Raw genomic sequence first — 14,026 nt, 5'->3', positions numbered from 1 at the left:
CCAACAGCTACCATTTAAATGACCACTTTTAAGAACAACTACCATTTAATTTTTTTTTTTTAAAAAAAAAAAAAAACTACCACAAAAACACAAAAAATTTGAGTAGTACTACTACATTTATTGTTTCCGGCAAGAATCTCCGTTTTGTGGGCATATTTTATAAAATTTCCCTCTAAAACCCAAATTAAATGACAATATTGCCCCAAATTCCCCTATTTCGTAAAGCCCTTAATTCAATTTTTTGACCATAAACCCTAATTTTGAGATTTAATTGAGAAATTAAATCAACTATATTGTGAAATTAAAGATAATTGACCTATAATTGAATCCAACTATCGAAATATCTTGTTTTCTAGACCACAATTGATTAAAATTTTGTAAACTAGAATCTCTCAACCAGAAATTCTTGCCAGAAAATTAAATCTGGTAATGCTACTCAAAATTTTTATGACTTTGTTATAGTTTTTTTAAAAGAAGATTTTAAATGATAGTTGCTCTCAAAAGTGATTATTTAAATAGTAATTGTTGGCAAAATTTCCAAGTTTTTATAATAGAAAGTATAGTTAGTATGAGAGATAAATAATAAAAAAGTAATGTAATTGGGGGGTGATAGAGGAGAGAAACAATAAAATCTAATACATCATATCATACCATCATTCCTTCAAAAAAAAATCATATCATATCACTAATAAATTAAGCCGGTATCGCAGCTAGGTCACAAGACAACAACACTTGGCATTCCAATTTTTCGCCAAGTGTCACGCCATGTAGGTGACAAATGGGTATTATTGTGACATATATGATGCTATATAATATGTAGTGCGGCTAGCCACAATTTTTATTTATTTTTAAGAAAAAAAAATATTTCACTAATCTTCTATCTCCTCTTGTTTTCTTCTCCAAGTGAACATTTCTATTTGTGGTCCTCATCCAAGCCACAATTTTATTTATTTATTTTTTTTTCAAAAAAATCTTTCACTTACCATTCAAGCCTTTTCTCTCTTACCTCTTTCCATTGCACTTTCATCTTCTTCAATTCTTTGAATTTTTAATTTTCACATTTTTGTTGGTAATTATTGAAGAAAATGCAAATGTGAGGCAAACCCCCTATATTCGAGCAAATCCGAGCAACTGGTGGCGATTTGGTGAATTGCGGTGTGATTGGTGGTGATTTGGTGAATTACGGTGGTTGAGCTGGTTATATTGATGTCTGGTCGTGTTTGTGGCTCATCGTGTTGGTGGCTAGAGGCGGGAAACTAGTCGTGATGGTGGTTGGAGGCGCGCAACTAGTCTTGGGGAGATGGTTGATTGTTGTGGTGGTTGGAATTGGTGGTTTGGTTGCGTGCTTTAGCGATGGAATTGGTGGTTAGGTCAGGGGTTACTAGGTCAGTTAGGGATTACTAGGTTTGGGGTACTAGGTCGGAGGGGTTACTTGGTCATGGGTTACTAAGTCGGTCAGGGGTTACTAGGCCAGTTAGGGGTTACTCGGTCAGGATTTACCAGGTCAGTCGGGGTTTACCTTTGTCAGGGGTTACTTGTGTGTTAGTTGGCCACACCGTGTGGCTGGCCACATACAAAACCTGCTGATGATGCTAAGTAAGCGAAGTTTGGATAGATTTCTAAAGATAAAAAATTTGTCTAGAGTTTTATTATCGATATATTTTTCTAATATTTCATATACAAAATTAATTGTAACTTTTAATAAATATCGTATAACTCAGTAATATTTCTATCATAAAATTCGTACTAAAAAGTTCTATAAAATAAGATCTATTTATAATATATTTAATTTATATACAAAAATAATAGAGAATCATTGGAAATAAGCTTTAATCGGGAAAAATAATTTTAGTTTTGGTAAAAATAATTTTAGTTCAATAAAATATAATTTGATTTAGTATGTCTAAATATCATGCGTTATCAAAAGGGATTATATAACCGTATTTAACATTCAATCCAAAAAGTTTATCCTAAACTTTTATCAACCATCTAGACATCGCTCGAGTACAAACTAGTCACTAATAAATAAAGTCGGTCTCGCAACTAAGCCACGAGACAGCAACACTTGGCATTCCAGTTTTTTGCCAAGTGTCGAGCCATGTAGGTGACAAATAGATATTATTGTGACTTATATGATTATAAGTAAGCAAATTTTGGATAGATTTTTCAAGATAAAAATATTGTATAGAGTTTTAATATCGACATACTTCTAAAGTTCTAAAAGTTCATAAATACAAAATTAGTCATAACTTTTAATAAATACCATATAACTCGATTGTATTTCCATCATAAAATTCTTTTTAAAAAGTTCTTTAAAATAAGATCCATTTATAAAATATGAAATTTATTTTTAGTTGGGCAAAAATATTTTTCGTTCAGTAAAAATAATTTAAGTTCATAAAAATAATTTCAAGTTAATATAAATAAGCGATATGATATCATATACCTAAATAATTTTCATTTTCAAAAGGAATTATATGACTGTATTTAATATTAAAACAAAACGTTTTTTCCTAAAATTTTATCAACAATCCGGGCATCATCCGGACACAAAACTAGTTACTAATAAATAAAGCTGGTCTCGCAGCCAGATTGTCAGGCCACGAGGCAGCGACACTTCACAATCCAGTTTTTCGCCAAGTGTCGAACCACGTAGGTGACAAATAGGTGTTATTGTGGCACATATGATGCTAAGTAAGCGAATTTTAAATAGATTTTTTAAGATAAAAATATTGTATAGAGTTTTATTATCGATATACTTCTAATATTTCATATATACAAAATTAATCATAACTTTTAACAACCATCTTATAACTTAATTAGTTCTATTTCCATCATAAAATTTGTTTTAAAAAGTTCTTTAAAATAAGATCCATTTATAATATATTTTATTTAATTATAAAATAGTATAGAATAAGCTAAAAATAAGCTTTAATCAGTAAAAATAATTTTAGGCAATGTAAAAAAAAAAAAAAAAATTAAGTTCAGTAAAAATAATTTAAATACAGTAACAATAATTTCAAATCAATAATAGCATAGATTTACAAACAAAACTACAAAAAATACATTATTCTATAAATAAGCGATAGGATATCATATGTCTATGCATTATCAAAAGGATTACATGAGTGTATCAATGAACGTTCAAGCCAAAAAGTTTATCTTAAAATTTTATCAACAATGTGGGCATCACCTTGGCACAAAACTAGTAACAAATAAATAAAGTTGGTATCGCAAACAAGCCACGAGACAACGTGTAACACCCCCGATTTACTAACAAGTAATAAACAAGAATTAAAGGAAAAATAAACAACCTTTAAATAAAAGTGCGGAAGCATACACTTAAATAGGAGGTATTATTGCCACACTCGACAACCTGTCAAGTGTTAAGGCTTACAAAATCCCAACTGTACAACTCAATAAATGTAGGTGAGCTATTTATACAACTTTACAAACTTGTTATAACAAACTAATTGAAACACTTGAGCTCCTTTAGCTACGATCACTTGATCAACCTGCTTAGAAAATCTTGATTGCTCACCATTAAAGACAAATTCCAAAATAGATTGTCGCAGGGCCACCATAAGAAAAAGACATGGCCACAAACACAAGTAGCATAACAAACAAACACACGTCAGCAAAAAGCTGAGTAATCACCACATATCAGAATAAAAAGAATAATACAATAATTAACATTTCTAGCTCAATTAAACAATGTAGTTCAAAACTACATTACACAATGTATTCTAAAAATAACCTTTGTCTGACTCAACCTCGAATAATAATACAATCATTCACTCAATTAATTCATAACCAATAAGTGTGCCACGCTCTTTGTTCTATACCTAGCCTTGGACATGAGTAATTCGAATAAATAAACCAATAAGTATAAAAATTTGAATAATCTCAATAACCAGAAAACACCCACATACGGGTCAATTCCCACTGTAGGGGACCATAGAAAAATAAATAATAAAGATTGTACCTCATTCTTAACTCATGATTATCATCCTCTTACCAACATGCCAAGGAATAAGGTATATAACGTCGAGCCTCAAACCAAGAACAAAATATAAATACTTAACCTTTTGATCTCATAAACAAATCAAATAATCATTCACAAGCTACTTTATAATATCTCAATAATGGCACATGTACCCAAATAATACAACAATTCGATTCATCTATCTACTTTTGTAGGGCAAGAATACTATTAACCCAAATTTAAGTAATTCCCAGCCCAAAATAATACTCCGGATTAGTATACCTAAAACCTCAATATAACAATACTCCCTAGAGCAACAACATACATTAAAAACCCTAACATAACAACACAATCAATCAATACGACAATTAAATCATATAATACAATACACTAATCACACACACACACACACACACACACACACACACATATATATATATATATATATATATATATATATATATATATATATATATATATATATATATATATATATATATATATATATATATTAATCTTGGTCATACAAATAACAATTCATAAATTTTGCATACAATAATACGAAATACAATCAATACAAACGATAATCTATAATCAAACAACTCCAAGAAATCGATAGTGTGATTACCTTCCGGAAAGCGAATCGCTGATGCTCCTTGTAGAATACTTGATTAGATTCGCACAAAGAATTACAAGAAATATGATGACTTATAATTTGCATGAATCATTGAACGAAGGCTGCGGTTATGACTTTAGATAAAATAATGGGTTGGGTTTCTTGATGAGTTGACTTTGTTTGTGCTACAAAGAGTTATAGAATGATGAAGATCAAGGTATTTATGATCGTGTGATGATGGGTAAAAGTTTAGTTGAATCATGAATCAAGATAAATTTAATATAGGTTTAGAGGTATTGCTTGGTAAAGAAATCAAGGTGTTGGCTGTTCCAAACACAAAAGATACGCAAACGGCAGAAGTAGAAAATAAATCATGAAGCAACAAAATCAATTAAAATAATTAGGGTTTAATAATATATATAGATGTTGATAAAAAGAGTTCTATTTAAATTAAAATAATAGGGTTTTAAAACTTTTCCAACTCTAAATTAAAAATATGAGATTAGGAAAGTTATTTAATAAATAAAAATAAACTATTTTTTTTTTATAAAAATATATTATAGAAAATCATAAATATTCGGGTATTACAATCTAGCATCCTTAAAACAAGTTTCGTCCCCAAAACTTAAAATAGAAAATTTTAAGGTATTACAATCTACCCTTCTTAAAACAAGTTTCGTCCCCAAAACTTAAAATAGAAAAAGATTATCACTTGTTAATTTAAGAGAAAGTAAAAATTAAATCTTTTCTTTATAGATAGACTATTAAGGGTATTACACAACGACACTTGACATTCTAATTTTTTGTCAAGTATCGAGCCACGTAGGTGCCAAATAGATTTTATTGTGACTAGATTATATGCCACGTTAGATTAGATTGGTAGAGTTGCTTATGATAAAAAAAAAAAAAGTATACATAAAATAATTTATAATTCTTTTGAAATTTTTTTTTTTTTTTGAAACAAAAAAAAAAAAAGTAATAATTTATTTAAGAATTGAGATCATGTGAGAACAAAAGTGAATAATGAGAATTGAGAACTCATCCGAGCCCTCCATCGCGCTTCATCTGACGGCCTGTAGTTCACCCGCGTCATTAAGGGTAATTTCGTAATTTTTATCAGTGAATGACCTTCGTTCTTATTTTCTGTTTTCTTTTTTCCTCTTTCTCTCTCTTAATTATACTTTCTCTCTCTTCCTTCGTCTTCTCTCCTGCGATTTTTTTCTCTGTTCCTTTATTATCAAATTATTGATTTTGTTGTTCGATTTTCATTGCTAGTTATTTCTGGGCAAGTAAGTTGTTTAATTTTGTTTATCTTTTCTCTTTTGTCCAATTGTGGTTTGTATTTTTTTGATTTGATTAATTCGAATTTGAAATTAGGGTTTTCGCTATATTTTGTTTGATTAATTTGTGTTTTGTCATTTTTCCATCAGATTAATGATTAAATGTTTTCGTCTTTGTTTTATTATGATTCAAAATTTTTTTAATTTGTTTGATTGAGGATTATTGTTTTATCTACTTGAATGAGAGTTTTGTTTAAATAGTTTGATTTCTGTAAATTATTGTACTGTTTGATTCTCTAAATTAGTGTATTGTTGTTGATTGATAGTCTGCGTAATTAAGCCAATTTGTGGTTGAAAATCCATAAAAGCCTTTGATTAGATGCTGCCCTCACATTGCAATTCAAGTTTCTGAGTTGATATGCAATGAACAGTGTTTTCAAGCTCTTTTGTTTCTTGTTGTAGATACGAATGTGTTTGCTAATTTTTTAGGAGGAAATGTCGAAGTTGTTGCAGCTGGAGTATGAGTTGTTGTTGGTGTTGAGGGGTGCTTCTTCTTTTTGGATGGGTTGTTGGGATATTATGGGTTAGAGTGTGTGAGGTTGCAATGGGGTGAGGGTGACATGTTTTGGTTTTGGCTATATAATGTTGATAGCGGAGGATGCGTGGCAGAGCTGTGGCAGTGTAGGACAGCTATTTGGTGAAAGTAGCAAAAGTATTGCGAAGTTTGTGGCATTATACTCTAAGCTATAAAGCCATGATGAAAGATTATACTTGGTGTGAATAGCTCAGAATACATTCAGCCAGAATACATATTTTGAGCTATATTGCAACTTAATGAATGCCTACTGTCCGTAAAAGCTATGAAGGTGGCTTTAGTTTTGTGGTGACTTCAGTTTATTTCTGTCTTCTATTTGAGGCTACTCGTATTATTGTTCGACAAGTACCCACATTAATATAAATTTATGTGAATATTTGCTACTGCAGGACCAATTATTTTGTTATATTTTGATTTACCTTAGTGTGATTTTTCTTTACTTTGATACGCTAACCTACTTGCTCAATGGGTAGAGCATTGTGCAAATGCACAAAGATGTGGGTTCGAATCCCACGTAGGTTTATTTGTGTAATGTGGCTACTAAACACAATCTATAAAAGCCGGAGGTGGTGGCATTTTAAGGTGTGATAAGGGTATTTGCAAAATAGGTTATGCTATGAATTTTATTTCTATATCTGCAGCTTCAGCTGAGCCTCTGACTATAAGAGAGGGGGCGGGGGTCTCCTTACTTCCTAGGACAAAGAATCAAGTTCTTGGAACTAGAAACTAATGTAGAGGCTTTAGGGAAAGATGTGGGTTCAAATCCCATATAGCCGATATAGGTTCATGCGTATTTACTTTAAGAGAAATTTTATTTACTACAACTTATTTTGTATCTACTTTTATTACTTACAAACTTAAGCTCACTAATCCAAGGTTAAAGGTATGACAGAAGGTTCTATCACTTATACTAGTTATTTAAGCATTCATAGCAATTAGAGATTGTCAATAAGTATTTCTTCATAGCATATTCATTATTTAATTTAGAAGTAGAAAAGGTGAATTTCATTTCTATTTACTTTAACTTATTTTGTATCTACTTTTATTACTAGAAACTCATGGTCACTTATCTAAGGATTAAAGAGTAGTGTTTTAATCTAACACTATTACAAAATATAAATACTAATAATAAGTTATTTTGAGTTTTTAACACCACATAAAATCAAGAATTTGATTTTTTAACACTACAAAAAAAAAGTTTTATTTTAGTACAACCAAAAATTTTAAAAAAAATTAGCTTTTACAACCACTTAACTGATTTATGGACGAAATCCGTTAGTGGGGAACACAATGCCTACTGTAGGGAATATTTCAAGCATTATCCCAAATTTGAACCCCACTATGATCATACACTTAAGCATGGTGGCGTCCAAAGGGAAAGAAGCTAGAGCAAAAAGAGTCGCCAACAAGTTTTAGGAACTTGTAAACCGTTCACAGGGTGAAGGTTACACCCCTTAACGATCCATGAGATCGTTAACTCCAATAGGTCTGGAACCAAGACTGGAAGTTCGGGGATGAAGGTACAAATCCAACCTAAAAGAGATTGAACCTGCCCTAATAATAGGCCTCTACTTTATTCTTCTCGTATTCATGTGCGCTTTCTGACTAACATGCAATCAATAGGTTTACCCTAAACCTGTTTATCTATGTTGGTTGAACTTTAATGCACAAGCAAAACTATTATTGGCGATCACTTGAACAAACATCAAGCAACATAATAATAAATCATCATAATCATAATCATAATCATATCAACGCTAAAGCATAACAATAGCAAGATCCTAGGTATGATACTAACAAGATTAATAACAAACCCTAACATGTCACTAAACAATAAAAATCAAAGCTTTAGCCCTAACATGATACTAACATGATATTGATATGATATTAGAAAGCATAGGAAGCACCCTAAACATGATACTAGAAAGCGATAATAACATCCTAAGCATGATTCTAGGAATTAATAAATAATAAACATGCTTTCTACAAGAATAGAGCAATAAGACTACATACTTTGATGCCTCGTGCCTCTTTCTAATAACAAAATACACGCGTCAATAACTTCAAGGAAAAGAATAATCAAACAATTAAATTAAATAATGGAAATAGAGATTAGGGACCAAACCCTCAGAAATATCAAACCTTTCACGTCTAGGGCGAAGGCAACTTCGAATTTGGGCTAGGTGTGTCTAGATCTTGTGAATGCGGAATTTTGTTTGTAAAAGGCTAGGCTAGAAAGAGAGAGAGAGTATCAAGAAATTCTTGATGAGAGTTGAGAATTAATGATTAAAAACGGAGGTTTAAGGAGCTATTTATAACGAAAATCTGCCGGAATATGATAAAAAAGAATCAGAGTTCGAAAAGGAATAAAACACGACGCTGTCGCCACACAAACCTCTATCGCCAGGCGACAGCCTGTGGTGCGTTGCTGCAGACAGTTTTTCCACACGTTTTCATATTTTGATAAAATTAAGCCCACGAGGGGTAAAACTGTGATTTAATTTAAAACACTTCTTTTATTCTAAATAAAACTCAAAAAACTCAATTATCAATGCTAATCTCATTAGGACTCAAAAGAACCTTCTAGAAGATTCTAGAAGACTATAACCAATCCTAATTGCATTAGGAATGATAAATCATAATGGGCCCTCCTCTAGATCATTGGGCCGTATATAAAAGTCAAACCGGGCCCAGTTTAGTATTTTAGCCATAACTTCCTCATTACTCATCGGAATTGGGCTTATAATATATCATTGGAAAGCTCTTTTTGAGCCCAATCCAACTACACTATTATTGGACCTTTACCATGGACCAAACTAAACTGGATTGGCTATTTTCATAAAATAGGTTTTCGAAAACAGAGAGAAAGAAAAGAAATAAAAAACTAACCGCAACACTAGACTTTCCACACTTTCACTTCATTCGATTATGATTCGACGTGAAAAGTATTCATCACCGGGTTTGGTTTTGGGGAGACACATTTGGGTGTCTAAAGAAGCCCCCACTTTGACTGAGTTTGGAGAAACGCAATTTCAAAAATGAAAGTCAAAGTAGCGATAGGGACGGAGAAGGATTCAGAACGTTATGCGATCCTAAATCATTCTTGTAACGCCGATACCTGCAAACTATCGTTAGTTAAAACAGATAAAAGAGTTAAGAAACGCGTATCTTGCACCGTCGAGCACACGTCTCTGTAGGTAACCGATTTGTTGCTGCATTTGCTGTTGTGACAACCTTCCACAAGCTAGGGAACGCCATCCTGCTGCTTTTGACGATCTCCCTCTAGCTAGGGGATACCGCCTGAAGACTGCTACGCTTGTAACTGCCTCCAATTTCCGCTGTGATAGTCTTCTGCAAGCCAGAGAACACTATCGAAGACTGCTTCGCTTGAAACAATCTTCATTGCTTTGTGACCATTTTCCGCAAGCCAGGGAACATGATCGAAGATAACTTCGCTTGAAGCGATCCTCAGTTGTTTGTGACAACCCTCCGCAAGTTAGGGAACGTCGTCGACCAATGCTGTTACATCTCGAGCCTTTTCCTTGAATCATAGCGACGACCTTCCCAATCATAGCAAAAGTCGTCGAAGACCGCCTCATCACGAACCGCTCTTCTCAAATCTGGGTGACAACCTCCACAATCTTAGCGAATGCCTTCGAAGACCGCCCATCTCGTGCTATCTTCTCATATCTTGGTGACAACCTCCACAATCTTAGCGAATGCTGTCGAAGACCGCCCATCTCGTGCTATCTTCTCAAATCGGTGACAACATCCACAATCTTAGCGAATGCTGTCGAAGACCGCCCATCTCGTGCTATCTTCTCAAATCTTGGTGACAACCTCCACAATCTTAGCGAACGCTGTCGAAGATAACTTCGCTTGAAGTCATCCTCAGTTGTTACGATAATGTTCCAAAGAAAATTACCAAAGACCAACGTTTGTCGATCTTAAAGCTCGCTTGAACTTTGCTGTTGCAAATTTTTTTTTTTGCTGTAATTTCCACGGCGCCAATACGTCGGCGCATTTTTGACGTTTGTGAACCATTATGTCGGTGCCTTCTGCTGCTTGTGAACCATTATGTCGGTGCCTTTGTGATGAGCCAATGTTTAGGCTCTAAAATCTAAGTGAGACGATCTTTCATCAGGTCGATCACCTATTGTGATTGTAATCGAGCCGATTACTTAATCATGTCAAATTGCTTATAGGGGCTAACTGGCATACCAAGGAACCCGAAATTGCTGCATAAGGTCCACATAGTCACTTATGAGGGCCATGTATCCTGTCACCGCACCGGCGCACACTGGAAATTACTGTCGCTGTAATTCTGCTCTGTCGTCGGTTGACAGATGTTGTCGCCAGGCGACAGCCTTGTCGTCTGACGCTGGAGTCAGGTTTTCATTCGCGGTTTTTCGAAAAAATCCGGGAATGTTCTTGCTCATTGAAATGTACCTGCATTTATATTTTGGACTATAGGACTTTGCTTATCTTTCTTTAGGGTTGGCCTAAGATTTAGCGTTGCTTGACTCATTGACTTGACATGACTCAAGGTGTAATACCCCGAATTTTAGAAAATATTTTGGAAAGTTCCTAATGTATTTAACTTGGAGCCAAAATGAGTTTTAAATTTTGGCGCCAAATATAAGTATTTAATCATTTAAATAACTAATTATTTTCGGATTTATAAATTAATAATATAGGTTTAATTATCTTTTAAAGGTCGGTCCATATTTTATACTAACTATTTCAAGAGAAATATCTAATGTACATTAAGTATTAACTAATTTTGATATTATCTAAAATATTTATTTAATTATATTATTATGATTTTCGATTTTATTAAAAAAAAAAAATAAATAAATAAAATAAAAGGATTTGGCCGTGAGAATTAAAGGTAGTATTATCTTCAACTAACTTTATATGATAAAATCTCCTAATCTTCTTACTTCCTTATTTCCCTAAACATTTAACACTTATCTTATTTTTTTCTCTAATATCTTTCATTAGTTTCTTTTCCACATAAATTAACCTAGACTAAATTTCACTCATATTCATTTAACAAACTTACATTTATCATGTTCCCATGTTAATCTCAACCCTCCTTTAAATCTATCTTACTACCCCTTAAACACTATAAATAGACCCTCAACCCTTCACAAGTCCTCACACCAAAAATCAGAAAATTCTTTACTCTACTCTCAATTTCAAGCCCTCCTCTATCCCTTTCTTGTTTGCTCAATTAAACACTACAACCGCACCACCATTTTTGCCGACCAAACATTACCTTTTTCCGCCACCTTTTGTTGCCTCTAAACCATCCTGCTGCCGTGACTTGCTTTGCTAGAAGGTGGACTTAGCATTTTCTTTCTTTCGCCTTCTTTTTTTTTTTTTTTTTTTTTTTTTTTTTTTTTTTTTTGCAGCAAGAATTCTAGTATTATAATGATGACTCTTTACTCCCTTACACCATCATCATCATGAGTATTATCATTATTTTCAATATTATTAATTTAAGATACTAATGATACCAACGTTACACTTCCATACTAATTTTATTATTCTTAGTAATAACATAAGCTATTTTTCAATTTGATAAAGTTAATATTTCGGTAGTTTATGCACAAATAGAGTATTATTTATAGTTTTGTGTTAGTTTTGTTAACCTTATATTAATTAAGGTTATTTTAATTGTGTAGGAGGAGTCCCTCGATCGTGGTCAAGTTTAGTGATCGTACCTTAATTATTCTCGTGATCAAGGTACGTATAGGTGGCTAGGTTCTTGATACAATGCGTGTTTTGGGTAAATGATTGTTTGAATAAACGTATGAATTTTTAAGTTAACGATTTTCATAATAAGTTGAAATATAAAATTTTACGGTTTAACGGTTTAACCTTTAAAAGTGTTGATCGATTTAATAAAAGTTGTTGATTTATAAATTACTTGATTCAATTAATTTGCAGCTCATTATGGGCTTGAGTATTTGGTATTTTAATTGTCCCTCTACCCGGGACTGGTTAAGTAAGACCATGAGCTTTGTATGATCTGGTCTTTCCTCGAGTATAGTATAACTTGCTTGGGGGGGTGTGCACACTTAGGTGAGGAAAATTGGTTTAGAAATATATCAAAAAACTGAGAAGTTTATAAATTGGAAATCTATTGGTTTGGAAAGCTTTTATTGATGAATATTACTACCCATGGAAGGTTTAATTATTTTTGAAAAGTTTAATTTTGGAAACTGACTTGTGACAGGTTTAAATTTAAATGGTTATTTCAAAAGCATGTTTGTCTAATAAATGTATTTACATGCCTTGCACTTATTCGTACTTAGCATTTTTGCTAATCTGTTTTCCTTTTGTTTTGGTTCGCCCTGTTTACCATTTTGGTAAGCAGTCTTGATTTCAGGTGTGAAGTTGTTCGTGCGCATACTAGAGTCGGGATTGGGATCACATAGTTAGGAATTAATTTTATTTATATATGGACAAGTTTTTATTTGTTTACTTTGAAACAGTTATTATGGTTATTCCTATTATTAATAAAAGTTAGTTATTTTTCCGCTGCAATTTGAGTAATTAATTAAGCCTTACGTTTTCACGTGGCGGTAATACGCCCAAGTCTATCTCTACGGTATTTGTATACGTATAAATATAGTATTTACGTAGAGGGAGATTTGGGGGTGTTACAAAGTGGTATCAGATTTCCGGGTCTAAGAAAGATTAAAACTGAAAATAAAACTTATGGGTAGACTTAAGATGGGCATATAGGATAGATAGAGTTTCGCATTCTTCGAAAGTAAAATTATTTTCTATAAAAACTATTTTCTTATTTGTAAAGATGATTGAGAAAGGATGCTCGAGTTCTCTTCGGAGGCCTATAATGGGTACGACTCTCTGTCTAGGAAAGACTCTCCTCGACGCTGTAGGTAACTTTCCTGGGAGACGCGGGCTTGACCGTCCAATATCAAGAATCGAGTACATTATTATTTTTGAAAATAAAATGAATTGAAACTATTTGATTTGTAAACAGCTAATGTGCATTAGTCTAAGTATAAATTGGGTCGTCTAGTTATTTGTGTGTTTATGGAATTTCAGTTCCATTGGTATTCATTTTGGATTTATCCTTGAGGAAATTTGAATTGCTTACTTAAATAGTTTGTATTATCTCAGATGATGGAAACTGTTAGAAGACATTTCTTTGATCAAAGGCTAGTAAAATCGGATGCTATCTCTGTGCGTGACTTTATAACAGACATTGTTTGGCATGCTACTGATATTAAAAGACAGAGGAATATGAAATTTATGATTGAGGAACCATGGATCATCCTACTGGCCTTAGTTCACTTACCCAACACACCTAAATACGATATATTAATAATAAAGTATAAGAATTTAATTAAACCTAATGGGTTGTGGAACATAGATGCCTATATGCATGAAGGAAAGTGGCTAGGAACTTTAACCAATTTTAAGGCAGACTTACATTTTACTGAAGTTGAATGGAGCCAACCCCCAAGACCAGTAGTTGCTGAAATTCCGCTTTAACTTACACCTCGAGAAAT

This window comes from Chenopodium album, chromosome 14 (assembly GCF_948465745.1).
Source record: "Chenopodium album chromosome 14, dcCheAlbu1.1, whole genome shotgun sequence".
NCBI classification, from domain to species: Eukaryota; Viridiplantae; Streptophyta; class Magnoliopsida; order Caryophyllales; family Amaranthaceae; genus Chenopodium; species Chenopodium album.
This window is presented reverse-complemented; position numbering follows the sequence as displayed.